This window comes from Lasioglossum baleicum, chromosome 1 (assembly GCF_051020765.1).
Source record: "Lasioglossum baleicum chromosome 1, iyLasBale1, whole genome shotgun sequence".
In the NCBI taxonomy this organism is placed as follows: domain Eukaryota; kingdom Metazoa; phylum Arthropoda; class Insecta; order Hymenoptera; family Halictidae; genus Lasioglossum; species Lasioglossum baleicum.
This window is the reverse complement of record NC_134929.1, coordinates 23909097-23922052: the sequence shown is the minus strand read 5'-3', so window position 1 is coordinate 23922052 and position 12956 is coordinate 23909097. Positions and strand designations below refer to the sequence as shown.

Genomic DNA, 12956 nt, shown 5'->3' with positions numbered 1-12956 from the left:
CTGCGAACAAAAAGCAAATGGCTCGTTTTAAGGGCCGTTCTCCATTACCTACGCCGCGCCGGCGCGGCGTCTTTCGTCGTCGGCTGAATTACGTATTCAAACACTCGTGGCCGCAGAATAGGCTATTTCGTTTCTCCTCTTTTCTTTTCCTTTCTTTACCTTTCTTATTTTTACCATTGTTCGCGTCACTTCGTATACAGCTTCCATATGTTCCATTTGACGTTGCGCGTGCAATTTTTTCCGAAACTATAGCTCGTTGTGAAAACTATTTCAAAGAAAACTTAGTCCGTTTCGAGAGAGACACTTTTTACGACGTGCTTTCGAGATTCCACGGTGACCTCTGCTTTCTTTTTTATACGGAACTGCACATTTTTATTTAGGTAAGCGTGTAGCATATCCCGACATGAATTCATGAATTATTCGAGGTCATTTATTGCCGTTCAAAATTTAGCTTGATCAGGCAAAATGTAGCTACCAAACCGAAGTGAGTTTTTTAAAAATATTTTCTACAACGAGTTACAGTTTAGGAAATAAGTGCGCACGAAATCACAAATCGGACACCCTGTATACGCTGACGCTCGTATTTTCTACGTTATTTGAATAAATAAGACTACGTTTATTGTACCCTAAATCCCAGATTCCACGATTTATTCTTCCTCTTGGAATCTTATGGGCTGACTAAAATGCTAAGATAAAAGTAATGCTACGAGGAAAGGGCCGCGATAAAGTATCAAGAAACTGCCAAAGTTTCTTGCTGATTCTAGCTTTTGCCGATGTTCACCGTTCTCACCCCCGTTGCGCGGCTACGAAATTTGTAATACAGTAATATTACTTTCAACTTTTAATTTTCTAGATATTGAATGCTCGCTGAATGCTCAAATAATTGCATTAATTTCTAGATGGCAAGAATTCGAATGTTTCGTTAGATTCCTCTTGCTGATAATCTCCCGAGGAACATCTTCTTAATAATCCGGGCGCAGCAGAGTAAACTGCACCGATCTAAAAGCCACGACCTAATTTATTCATCACTTGAATCGCTAAGTGATTGTGGGTATGAGAAATGATGGAGTTGACGTCTCTGAGAGTAATTGCAAACAGATACTCTAATTAGAAACTACAAGTAGAACACGTATACTTATACAAATAGAACTTTTAATGGATTTTAATCCCTCTCTAATGGATTTGTCTGTGTTGTAATTACAGTATTATTTTAGTTGAGATGAGCAGTATTAAAATGTAATTGGTTTTATACAATGCTTTATTGTAACACGAACATAGGACGTAACTTTCCAGTTGTCTGGTCATACAGAGACTAAGATACAGACAACTGGAAAGTTACATCCTATGTTTGTGTTACAATAAAGCATTGTGTAAAACCAATCACATTTTAATACTGCTCATCTCAACTAAGATGATACTGTAATTACAACAGGTACTGGGCCCAGGTCCAAATAAAATAAAAAACTAACCTAATACTGCGAGCTGTCGAAAACTATAAGTAAAATTAAAATCAAGTGAGGAAGAATCAAAGAGCAGTAATAAGTAAAACTGTTGGAAAGTGTGAAAAAAATTAATAAGGCTAACAAGTCAAATTAAGTGTTCTGTTCGAAATTCAAATACACGTGATCGCGAAACAATGTGAAAATGGCCGCCAAAAACGGTTATTGTGAAGCAGATCACATAAAAAAACTGAAGGACGAAACTATAATAACTTTCAGTTTTGGAAATTCCAAGTAACAATTCTGTTCAAGTCGCAAAATATACCTGATATAGCGACTGGAAAAATTGTGCCAGCGGACGATTGGAACGAGAAAAAGAAGCAAGAATGGGAACTTTGCTCCTGCATTGTAAAACCTCAATGGAAATGTTTAAGAAATTAACGGCCATATGTGGAAAAGATACGGAAAAAATGAAATGTACATTACTGAATTCTTTAACTGTACTTTCGAAAAAGGGAGCGATATATCGACTCACGTGAGTACTCTTGAAAATTTTTTAGCTTATCGATTAAACTCATTGCATCAAACAATAGACGATACAATGTTAATAACAAAACTATTAGCTACTCTTCCTGTTCAGTAGAAACACTTCGCCAGGGCGTGGGATTCGACGCCATTGGCCGAAAGGACCTTGACGAATTTAATAACAAGGTTACAGCTAGAAGAAAACAGACGCAAACAAGAGGACAATTTGTCCGACAATGTTGCCTTTAAAGCTTCTGTTAGAAGGTGTTTCAAATGCAATGGTTTTAACCATTTGGCTAAGTATCGCAGGTCAACTGAACGTAATCGCAACGAAAGAGGAAATAAGGAGAAATCTTTCGAAGCGGCGAGCGACCAATCATCAGAAAAAGATGCGGAATCTGTACAAAATCTAATCACTTGGAGAGAGACTTATTATTACAGCAGTCTGCACTCGGGATTTCTCACTGGGGAACCCAAGAACTCCGATTCGGAGTTTTTCCAACACTGTATTGCATACAAACAAATTCAATAACGTGAAAATTGCATCTAATTACGAAATGCCGCTAGAATTTCGTTGCAGCTCATACATACGAACGCTACAAACGAAAAGCAAATGAGAAATTTCGCTTTGGCTCCCGTTCATTGTAATTGATGCAGACCATTCTTATTTTGCGTAAGCATCCGCAGTCTCTACTAATCATAAATCCTCGAAGCTGTCAAAATTAGAAAATTCAATTTAGTTGTTTAAAAGATTTCATACGGTGAAAACAAAATAGAAAACTTTGTGAGCGCATAACGCGACCGCAGTCGAGAAGTAACGATTTCTGTAGAATTGTCTGCATTGTTCGAACCACGGGACACAGTGGTCGACATTTCCGTAGTTCCACTAAAAATTTTCCTGTTTTTGATCGTTATCGACTGAGTTTTTCATTGTTACCGACTGAGCGTGATTACTTCTTCGGTTACAATAAATTTCTTGACTGATATTTCGATTGTTGCGATTAGCTTCGATTATTACAGTTATATTTGATATTTTATTGAAAATTCCAGCGAAATTACCATAGTTCCAGCTGATATATTCCTTTATCTTTAACAGTGCGAGTACTGTGTACAAAAATATACTTACTTGATTTACTTTTATTTTTATACAATAGGATATATTTTTAGGTTATATCGATTTTTCTTAATATCCCACGAAATAAATTATTTAAATGTAGAAAAGCAGATTAAAATAAAGGCTTATAAAGATGGAGGGCTGTCTAACAGGCAAATTGCCTTAAATATAAACAAATCCCATCATGTCTATAAATAATTTTGTTAAGTTAGGTGATTTATACGGCACAAATCATCCGAAGGGTAGAAATAAAAAGTTGAGTCGAACGTAAACTTCGTTAATTTTACGTACTGCATCAAATCAAAATGTAACAGCACGGCAGATAAAAACGGATTTCGGTCTCCCAGTATCTCAAAGACGTGTTCAACAAATCCTAAAGAGAAGTAAGCGCTTCGTATGGACGAAAAAGGATTCAAAACCGCCTTTAACGCATTGTCATAAAGAAGCAAGACTCGCTTTTGCTAGAACTCATATGTCGTGGATTGAAGAATTGGAAAAAGTAATTTTTTCGGATGAGGAAAAGTTTAATTTGTACGGACCAGGTGGTTTTAAGTACTATTAGCACGATTTGAGTAGACCACATGACATTGCCATGAGTCGAAATTTTGGTGGAAGTGTCATGGTTTGGGCTGCATTTAGCTTTTCCGCAAAGACCCCGATGTGTTGGATATCAACGAAAATGGATTTTGAAAAATACACAGAACTTTTGGAAGTCGCTCTAATTCCGTTCATGGAAGAAATGGATTTGGATGATTATGTATTCCAACAAGGTAATACAGTCGTCCACACTTCAAGAATCAGCAAGGAATGGTTTCAAAAGAAAAATATTTAATTAATGCAGTGGCCCGCCCGATTTCCGGACCTTAACCCCATAGAGAATCTTTGGGAAACACTATCTCGCAAGGTGTACGCAAATGGAAAACAATTCGCTACGTTGCAGAACTTAAAGTAGTATAAGACAAGCGTGGAGGAGCATAGATGTATATCGACGTTACAAACCATAATTAGAAGTATGACTCATCGAGTTTTTCAAGTTAATTTTTTCGAAAAATGGTAGGAATATACAATTACTAAATAAAACGTGTAGGTTTTGTAAGATAAATAAAGTATTATATTGAGTGGAACTATAGAAATTTCGCACAAACCTTCATCAAAAATACATACTTTTTCAATTTATCACTTGAATAAGAAGACATTCTATTTTGAAACTATTCAGATGTCTTTGTAATCATCTTAATATGACATAAATACTTAGTCTATTTATTTTTTTATAAATGAACCAAAATTGCCAACAAATAAGTATGGAACTATGGAAATTTCAACCACGGGATAGTTGTTCAAGCAACATGTCGATTGGGGTCGACCATCAGCGGAAGAGCAGGCTGACGATCGGTCTGGCTGACTGCCATTCGGCGACACTTCACCCACGACAGTACAAGCCGGAAGTTGTTCTCGTCGCGACGTTAGATCGCCTTCACGAGGTTGCTCCCACGCAACGTTGGCTTTCTCTCTTTCCCTCTCGCCTCTTCCTCTCCTGAACGGTTTGACTTGTTGGTTGTGACCCGCGAACGACGGACGATGAAAGGATGTCGTCCCTCTAATTAGATCGGGCCGACCGAACGGTCGTGTTTCACCTGAGCGGTCGTGGGTAGATAGACACAGATAGAAGAGGAGCAAAACGGGCGAAAAACAGCGAACGAAGAGAGCGAGAGCGAGAGAGAGAGAGAGAGAGAGAGAGAGAGAGAGAAAAGAGTGGGGACCCTGGTACCCCTCTAAGTCCAAGGTCATGAATGCGAAGGTTATCGTACCTCTTCCACTTGGCACGAGTGAATTCATGGTGTTCCGCGCGACGACGCATTCGCTTTTCCAGGGAACAAACGAAGACACCGCGATCGCCGAGAGAGAAAGGAAGAGAGAGAGAGAGAGAGAGAGAGAGAGAGAGAGAGAGAGAGAGAGAGAGAGAGAGAGAGAGAGAGAGAGAGAGAGAGAGAGGGAGGGAGAAGGAGAAGGAGAAGGAGAGTCCAGGTGTAGCAGAGCGGGGTAGACAACGTGAGGAGCCGGCGGAGGTGGAAGCGGGGGTGTAGGAGGAGTCCGGGTAGAAGAAGGAGGAAGGAAGAAGAGAAAAAGAGAATAATCGAACGGGTAGAACAAAGAGCGTCTCGCCGCTCCAGGAAATACTTCTGATGTCGGGTTAGCTACTCTTCTCTCTGGTACGCGATGCCTTCGTGCAGGAATTTCGATCGAGTCCCAAGATAAAAGGTGAATGCTCCTGAGGGAAGTACTCGCGGACTGGAGGTCGCCGGAAAGCTACATTTAGCATAGCGAATGCTGAAGAACGCGTACTTCGGCCACGACGACGAGGAGCTGCAGACCCGCGACGCTGGCATTATTCGCGAACAATGTTATATTTCAGGCCAGCTGGACCACGGCGCGTTCGATACAGCAAATTTTTCCCGTAAAATTTCTCGGTTATTCATCATATTAAATATGCATCTATTCAAGTATTTTAAATAACGAAAAGCAGAAACAGAGAGAGAGAGAGAGAGAGAGAGAGAGAGAGCTCAGATTTTCCTTCATTTATCATTTTTATTTTCCTTCGCGGCTGCTTTCGAGCGTCGTGCAAGCTTCTGAAACCCGTCGCGAAACTATTGACGATTTTACGCCTGCGACCATTTCCACTCCGCCATTTCGATACGCAGACACCGGTCCCCCATTTGATTTCAACCTTTCCCAAAATTAAATGAACACTTTCGAAACTACCGGTTCCAGAGCAATGAAGACTCGGAGTAGATTGTACCGCGGATGTAGCTGAAGGCACAGAACGAGAAGTCAATTCTTTTGTGCCGGGTTTCAAAGCTTACTCGTCCTTAACAAAAGCATTAACGTAGCGGAGCGGCTACGTAGAAAAGTAGAAAGGCCAACGAAAGGAATAATGTGCAGCCCACCATTTCTGTTTTCCATTCGCTAAAACGATTTTTCTAGAAGCGATAAATTCGGATTACTTTTCGTTCAACCTTTTCGTCGAGTTCAGCGGAAAGTATATTCCTGGAGAGAATAAGAGATACCATTTCAGAGGAAAGGAATTAGTATTTTGTTGTTAGAAACTCACTGTTATTTCTGCGAGAATCACTTAAATTTGATCGAAATAGACGATTGACAGCTCTGCAGGTTCTCTTATAAAAAGAGAATTAGGTGTGCAGCGTTCGGTGAATATTATAACAGCTCACATCACAACAGATCGTGCAACGGTTCGAGAACCAGTGTTACAGGCGGAGGAACCGAAGTTTCGTGGAGGGTTGCTCTCGATATCGGTGTTCAGCGTTGGACGCCGGTCGTTCGAAGGTTAATGGTCGGAGCTCTGGTATTTTTATTGGTGGCTGCAGCGGCTTCACGACTCGGGAAGATACAGTAAAATATTTAAAATGTGAGAGCATCGAAAGACAGGTGACGATGAAAAAACGCTGTGCACAGAAAAGGGAGCAGGATCATCAAATGAGGAGGGCTGCGAAGAAGGAGAAACGAAGATACTCATTCTAGCTATTTTGTTTATTTGACGCAGTATCTTTAGCTTATTTATTTGGTTCCATGATGTGTGTGTGTGTGTGTTTGCGTATATTACGAATATTTATATGAATGCTTTCATATAGCGTTTTTTAATTAAAATTAAAAGATAATATTAACATGGTAACCAAAGCATAGTTTGCATTCTATTCTATTACTTTCGGTCATTTCTTAACACATTACCGACCGGTGATTATTGCTTAATTTTGAAAAGTCCATGGTTCATGGCTGAACACTTTTTAATGGAACCATCAATGGTAACAGCAATTTTCATTATGAACTAACAAGACACCATCAATAACGCCATCTAATAGTTTCATTTAAGATTGTAATGTAAAAGAAAATTTCTGTGCTTTCTTTTGGTACAGCAAAATTATTGAAAATCCTATTAATAGGCTTCCGGTAGGTAAAGTGTTAAGTAACTTATCAAGTTATCGAATAAACCTACGAATCTTAATTTTATCTTTGAGTTTTACTTTTAAAACGCCACGACCTTTCGTTCCAAGCCAATATTGAAAATGTGAAAGCACCGAGACAGTGGACGATGAGAAAACGTCGCGTCGTCGTGCACAGGGGGGAGAGACGGCGGAAACGTCGGAAGGTGGGAGCAGGACCGTCAGGTGAGGAGGGGCGAGAGGAAGGAGAAGCAAAGATAGAAGAGAGCGGTGCTGGGAGCAGGCAGGGTGCGTACACCCCGATCGATGAACGTCGTTCAGGGGTCACGCCGCTTTCTCCCCTTACTACCCCTCGTCGACATCCAGGACCCTGAAGTGTATCAACTCTCTACTTCCCCGTCACGTTTCTCATCCACAGGCTGTCTACTCCAGATGGGGGCGCACGCGCACACGCGGAAACGACGCCTATAGCTCGTTCGCCGACTACGATCTACGACCTTGGACAAGAAAGGTCTCAAATCAACCTCCTAACTAAGGGCGAAGCTCCCGTGTACTCCCACGAATGGTAATAGCTGCCCAATGGTCGATAGAACGATTGCTTCTTCGAGCTGTTGAACAGGCGTATCTGATCGAACCTCTTCACGGCCCGCCGTAAAGATCAATCGACCCTTCGACGGCGAATACGGTTTCGATACCAGCCAAAGAAATTTGTCGTTAACGCTTTAACTGTTTCAGCCTGCTAATAGGCTTTTTAACGACTGGGTTGTAATCGTGAAGAACCCCTTGCACTATAACATCGAAACAGTCTCGTGATTTCAAACAGGAATACTTTTGGACATTGTGAAAGATGTTTATTGTCTTTACGATTATCTGCATCGTGAGAATTTCCTATTATTGAAGAGCACTGCCAATTCACAGACTGGCAAGGAAGGAGAGAATGAAGTGCCATCGGACTTCTACTAGTAACTTTAAAAAAATTTGCTAATATCAACTTGACACGAACCTCTAAGAGAATTTACATATCTTGTTTATTAGTAGATCGCCGGAACGACTCGCGAAGTAAGCAAAATGTTCTGTAATTCCAAGCTCCTTTGACTTCGTACGCGAGGTACGATTAGCATAAAGTTCTGCGCGCCGTTATCGCAGCAGGCGAGTCGTTTGATCTCGTTCCGGTGAAAGATATCAGCAATACGAAACTTCGGATATCTCTCTCGGCTCCGTTGGAACAGAGGTGGGTGGAGACCGTGAGTTTCGCGTTCGCGAACAAACGCGAAAGCGAAACGGACACGGACACGGACAGGTTTGCCGGTCGTCCGTTCGCTTCGAGGAAGGAAACTGATGGGAATGCAATCGAATCCGCAGAGAAGTTCCCGACGAAGTTAAAACCAATAGATCGGTGATTTAGTGAGGCGATTCGCGAAGGTGAAACGACTGAAATTACTTATCCTCTCTCGTTAATAGAATAACCAGTTGTTGGTAATGCAGACGCGGCAACCGAGGGTAAGGTCCTGAGAGAGGCGGCCGGGCATATCCTCGAGTTAGGTTTCTTCTTGTTCCTCTTTTGCTCCCGAGGACGAAGATAGCCGTGTATCCCGGGCCCGCGGGTTTTTATAACAGCGCGGTCCAGCGTCTATGTACACGGCAATGGCATTAATTCTGCTGGCTGTCTAGGCGATCGGATCTCCTCGGAAGAACACTCAAGGGCGGACCATAAATCTTGTCGCCCCTCGCCGGGTCACCTTTGTAAGCCGGTACTTAGCAATCGCGCCTAAGTGCATCGAGGAAATCGCGAGAAACGACAAGATCCTTTGCACGTTCATTCCATGCAGCCCCTTCCGATGCCATGCCGCGCCGCGCCGCGCCGTGAGTCCGATCGAGCGTCGTGAATAGATCGCCGCGCCGTGTGCAATTATTTTTCGACGGAATAGGCGAGAGCGCGGCTCGAGGACACGTTCATTAGCATCGGAAGAGCCAAAGGGAACTCGCCGGTATCGCTACGGACATTTTGGATTTTCAATTTCGTATCCTTAGTTTTCGTTTGTCCATTATTGACATTGTAAAAATGTCAATTTTTTTAAGGCTACGTCACATCATCTAATACGCAATTTAGAATTAGTATACATACATATACAACCCCTGGCAGAATGTTTCCGATCGGAGGCATTGATACGGATTTTAGAGAAAACATTTACAATTTAGAAGTATAAAATATTACTTTATGGAGTTAAAACTGATGGGAAATAAAAGGGGGCTTATTGAAGAATGAAAAACATCAAAATAACATAAGCTTCCATTTATTATAACAAAGAAACGAGAAAATAAGTGACGGGATGCGGTGCGGCGCGGCGAACGGCCGTACTAATGACGAGCGCCACTGGCGGCATCTCACGTCGGGCGAAGATATTTTGCTTTTTGATTCGAAAAAACGTTGATGTTGCAAACTTTAAAGAGTGGTTTCTCAAGATAAAAGTCTGCTCTATCGCGTGGTATAGTCCGATTTTCCGCTGGACCTTTATTTTTTGAGATAATTTCGAAAATATCCTTAAAAATTGGTGCAAAAGTGGTGTCTTTCCGCCTTTAGTGATTGTTTAAACGTGTTTAAACATTCATAATGTATTAATATTGTATATCACTGTATTCGGGAAAGTCTACAAAATCTGTTGCTGCAAAGAACAATCCAATATCTTTTATAATAACATCACAATGTTTGTTTAAAGTTGAAAAATGTTTTTTTTTTAAATCAAGTTTCTCAAAAACTGTGCGTCTAGGGGAAAAAGTAAGGGCAGATTCGGAATCAGCGCAAAAAACTATAGAAGAATCATCGAACAGTAATTGTTGAACTTTGGTGATGGGCAGTGGTAATCGAATCGGAAACTTTCTTCCAGCTGATCTGTTAATCGGGAACTTTTTTCCGTGTAACATTTTGTTTATTTTCTCGTTTCTTTGTTATAATAAATGGAAGCTTATGTTATTTTGTTGTTTTTCGTTCTTCAATAAGCCCCTTTTCATTTCCCATCAGTTTAAACTCCATAAAGCAATATTTTCTACTTCTAAATTGTGAATGTTTTCTCTAAAATCCGCATCAATGCCTCCGATCGGAAACATTCTGCCAGGGGTTGTATTATGTATTCTACACTGAGAAAAAATCCTGTCGAAACAAAAAAAATATACGTTGATTCAATAAGATGTACAATTGAATAGTGCCAATATCATATGGACTTATTTTAATATTTAATACTATTGAATTTCAATAGCAAATCTCATTTCCGCCAATCATATAAGCGAATAGCTTGACATCAATGTTTTCAAAAAAATAAGATATGGCCTCAAACCAATTCCAGTATAAATCAATACATTTCTCAAATTTTTTTAACAACATATCTGATTGCAGGAAAAAGAGAAATATTACGAATAATAATGTACGGTATTGAATCGAATAATATTTTTAATCATTTCATGATAGATAATTCAAATACATCACGATTTGCTTCTAAATTTCATACTATTGAAAAGAATACATTGATATTCATCGAAGTAAAAAAATTACAATAACACGCGTGTTATTGAAGTAACTACTTTTTTTTCTCAGTGTAATACATATTCTGTAGAAGTTACGGCGACTTTCCTCTATGTAGTATCTACGGAATACTGCATGGAAGGGATCCCATATGAATGAGTGCGAGAATAAGATCAAAATAACGAAGAAAGCCCATTGCGAATAAACTCGTGGAAGGTTGGCAGTGCCGCGCTCAGACGAGCGAAGGGACTTGTTCGCGTGGACGGCGCGGCGGTCGACATTGGTACATAATCGGTCTGGCGACGCGACGGTCAGACGTGACAGTGAAATGGTAGCGTGTATCGAACGCTGTCGGTGGAACACATGGTGACAGAAAAATGCATCGGACGTTGGGCTGTCTGCGACTCGATGGCGAAGGGTAGCGGGTAGCGGGTAGCGGGTAACACGGCGGATCATCGGGAAGATGACTACTGTTGCCGGGAAATAGCGGTACGTTTTCAAGCGAAGACTGCAACCCTCGGTTGAATGCATTGTAGGAAGGGGTGGCGGACGGCGCGTCTGGTTTCTATGGAAACACTGCATCGACCATCCCAACCCTTCGACCGGGGGGGTTCCGAGTCGACGAGGGTCGAGTCCGTCACCGATGGTGGTGGGACTGACGAGGAAGGGGTAACCGCCCCAAGAGAACGGTAACTGCCGGTGCATCGCCCTTCGACGCAACGCGGCAATGCGTATTTCTCTCGTTTATAGGGTGATCAAAAAGTATTGCCGAATAAATAAAACTGCGCGCCAATTTCCGCGGGCTTTACGGCGCGCCGACCGATAGAGCAACGTTATCCGAACCCGAGGCCCCATTTAGAACTGATTAGATATCGGCTGATGGAAGCGAAAACAGTGAACTGCTGTTCCAGGTGCTCTATACTTGTTCGTTTATACAGAGTGAGCCGAAATGGCGGAGGGACTTTTATATTTAAAGAATATAAAAATACTGTTGTATCATTTTCAAGGAAAGAAGTAAATGTCTATGTGGCTCCCCTTTATCCTACAATAATACACATCATTTTTATTTCGCGTAAACATCCGCAGTCTAGTTATTCTATGAAGAATTCCACAAAAATCTGGAATTGTTTACTTACTAATCCTGTCATTCGACTCAATAAAAATATCCAATAATTTGAAGTACTCGCTACTAAACGCGATTACGATTTCAACGGAAGCCTGATAATTCTGGGTCAGAATAGACCCAGAGGTTAAGCACTCCGAGAATACGTGCTTCAGTTAATTTCATGGGGAAAGACGCTGTCGTCGAACTGTTGCGAACTTTTTCCAACTAGTTTCCCAAGCTAATCAACGTCCGAATCGTGAACGAAAGTAACTCGTTTCGATGGCGATCTGAGAGGAAGAGATTTCTTAGACAGACTCCATTTACATGATTTTGCATCTTCGAATCGGAGGCTTCTGCCGGCGAACTTTCGGATAAGTAATTTAAGTAATTAGAGCCGACTCATTCGGCACGGTTGAAACTTTTTATCGGTGTCGGGGATTCGTAGTGTGTTCTTAACACTCGAGCGAACGACCGCGGTTCGTGTGGTGCGGGTTTAATTACAATGGACATAATTAATTCCGGTTGCTATGCGTAATATGTATCTAGGGTGCGGATATTTATGGAAATTTTCATTGGTACGGGCAGATATTTGCGGAATTAAACGGACATTCGTTCGTTCGCTACGTGGAAAACTTTATTGGACTTGAAAATCAATTACGTATCATTCAATTGCGGATCTTTTTACGAATACTCCTTTCTATTCTGGGTTTTTAGTGAAATGCCCAATATAAAATTGTTTTTAATAAAGACTTACGGTCTTCGGGATGCAAGAAATTGAACGGTAAATGTTCTACTATTAAAACTGGTTGCTTTTAATCGCGCAACGAGTGTTCAAAGGACGCACATCAACGCATGATTACGCGGTTTCAAATTCGTGCCGCGTTATCGAGGATTCAGATTGATAAGCCCTCTAATTTTAAGGCTTAATGTGCTCCTTTTACCTGGCATGGATTCCGAATTATCGGGGACAATATCACTTGTCTCGTTATATGTATACTGCCAAGGCAATTGGAAATTTGCTTCGACGTTCATTAGGCAATTTCAATGGCATTACTGGAATCTATCGCCGCCTTCCAAGAGCAACGCGGATGGAGCTGTAGGCGTATCACCGCATAATTCTTTCGCTCATCCACGCTCGTCCATTTCATTAATGAACATTCCGCTTGATCAGCGAGCGTTCGTAAGTCGATATATGCCAATCAGCTTTGGTTGTTTGGCATCCTCGTTGCTGGGTTAGCTTCGCAAAGGTAAAACAAGACGAACTCGGAGTTTATTCCAACGGAGGGTCTCGCTTCGATAT

The 12956-nt window shown here is 41.3% G+C and overlaps 1 protein-coding gene across 4 annotated transcripts in view; it reads right to left on the bottom strand.

The window, feature by feature from the left end:
* Brat (tripartite motif-containing protein brain tumor) overlaps positions 1–12956 on the bottom strand; it is a 232070-nt gene that overhangs the window by 51427 nt on the left and 167687 nt on the right. The window lies entirely within an intron of this gene.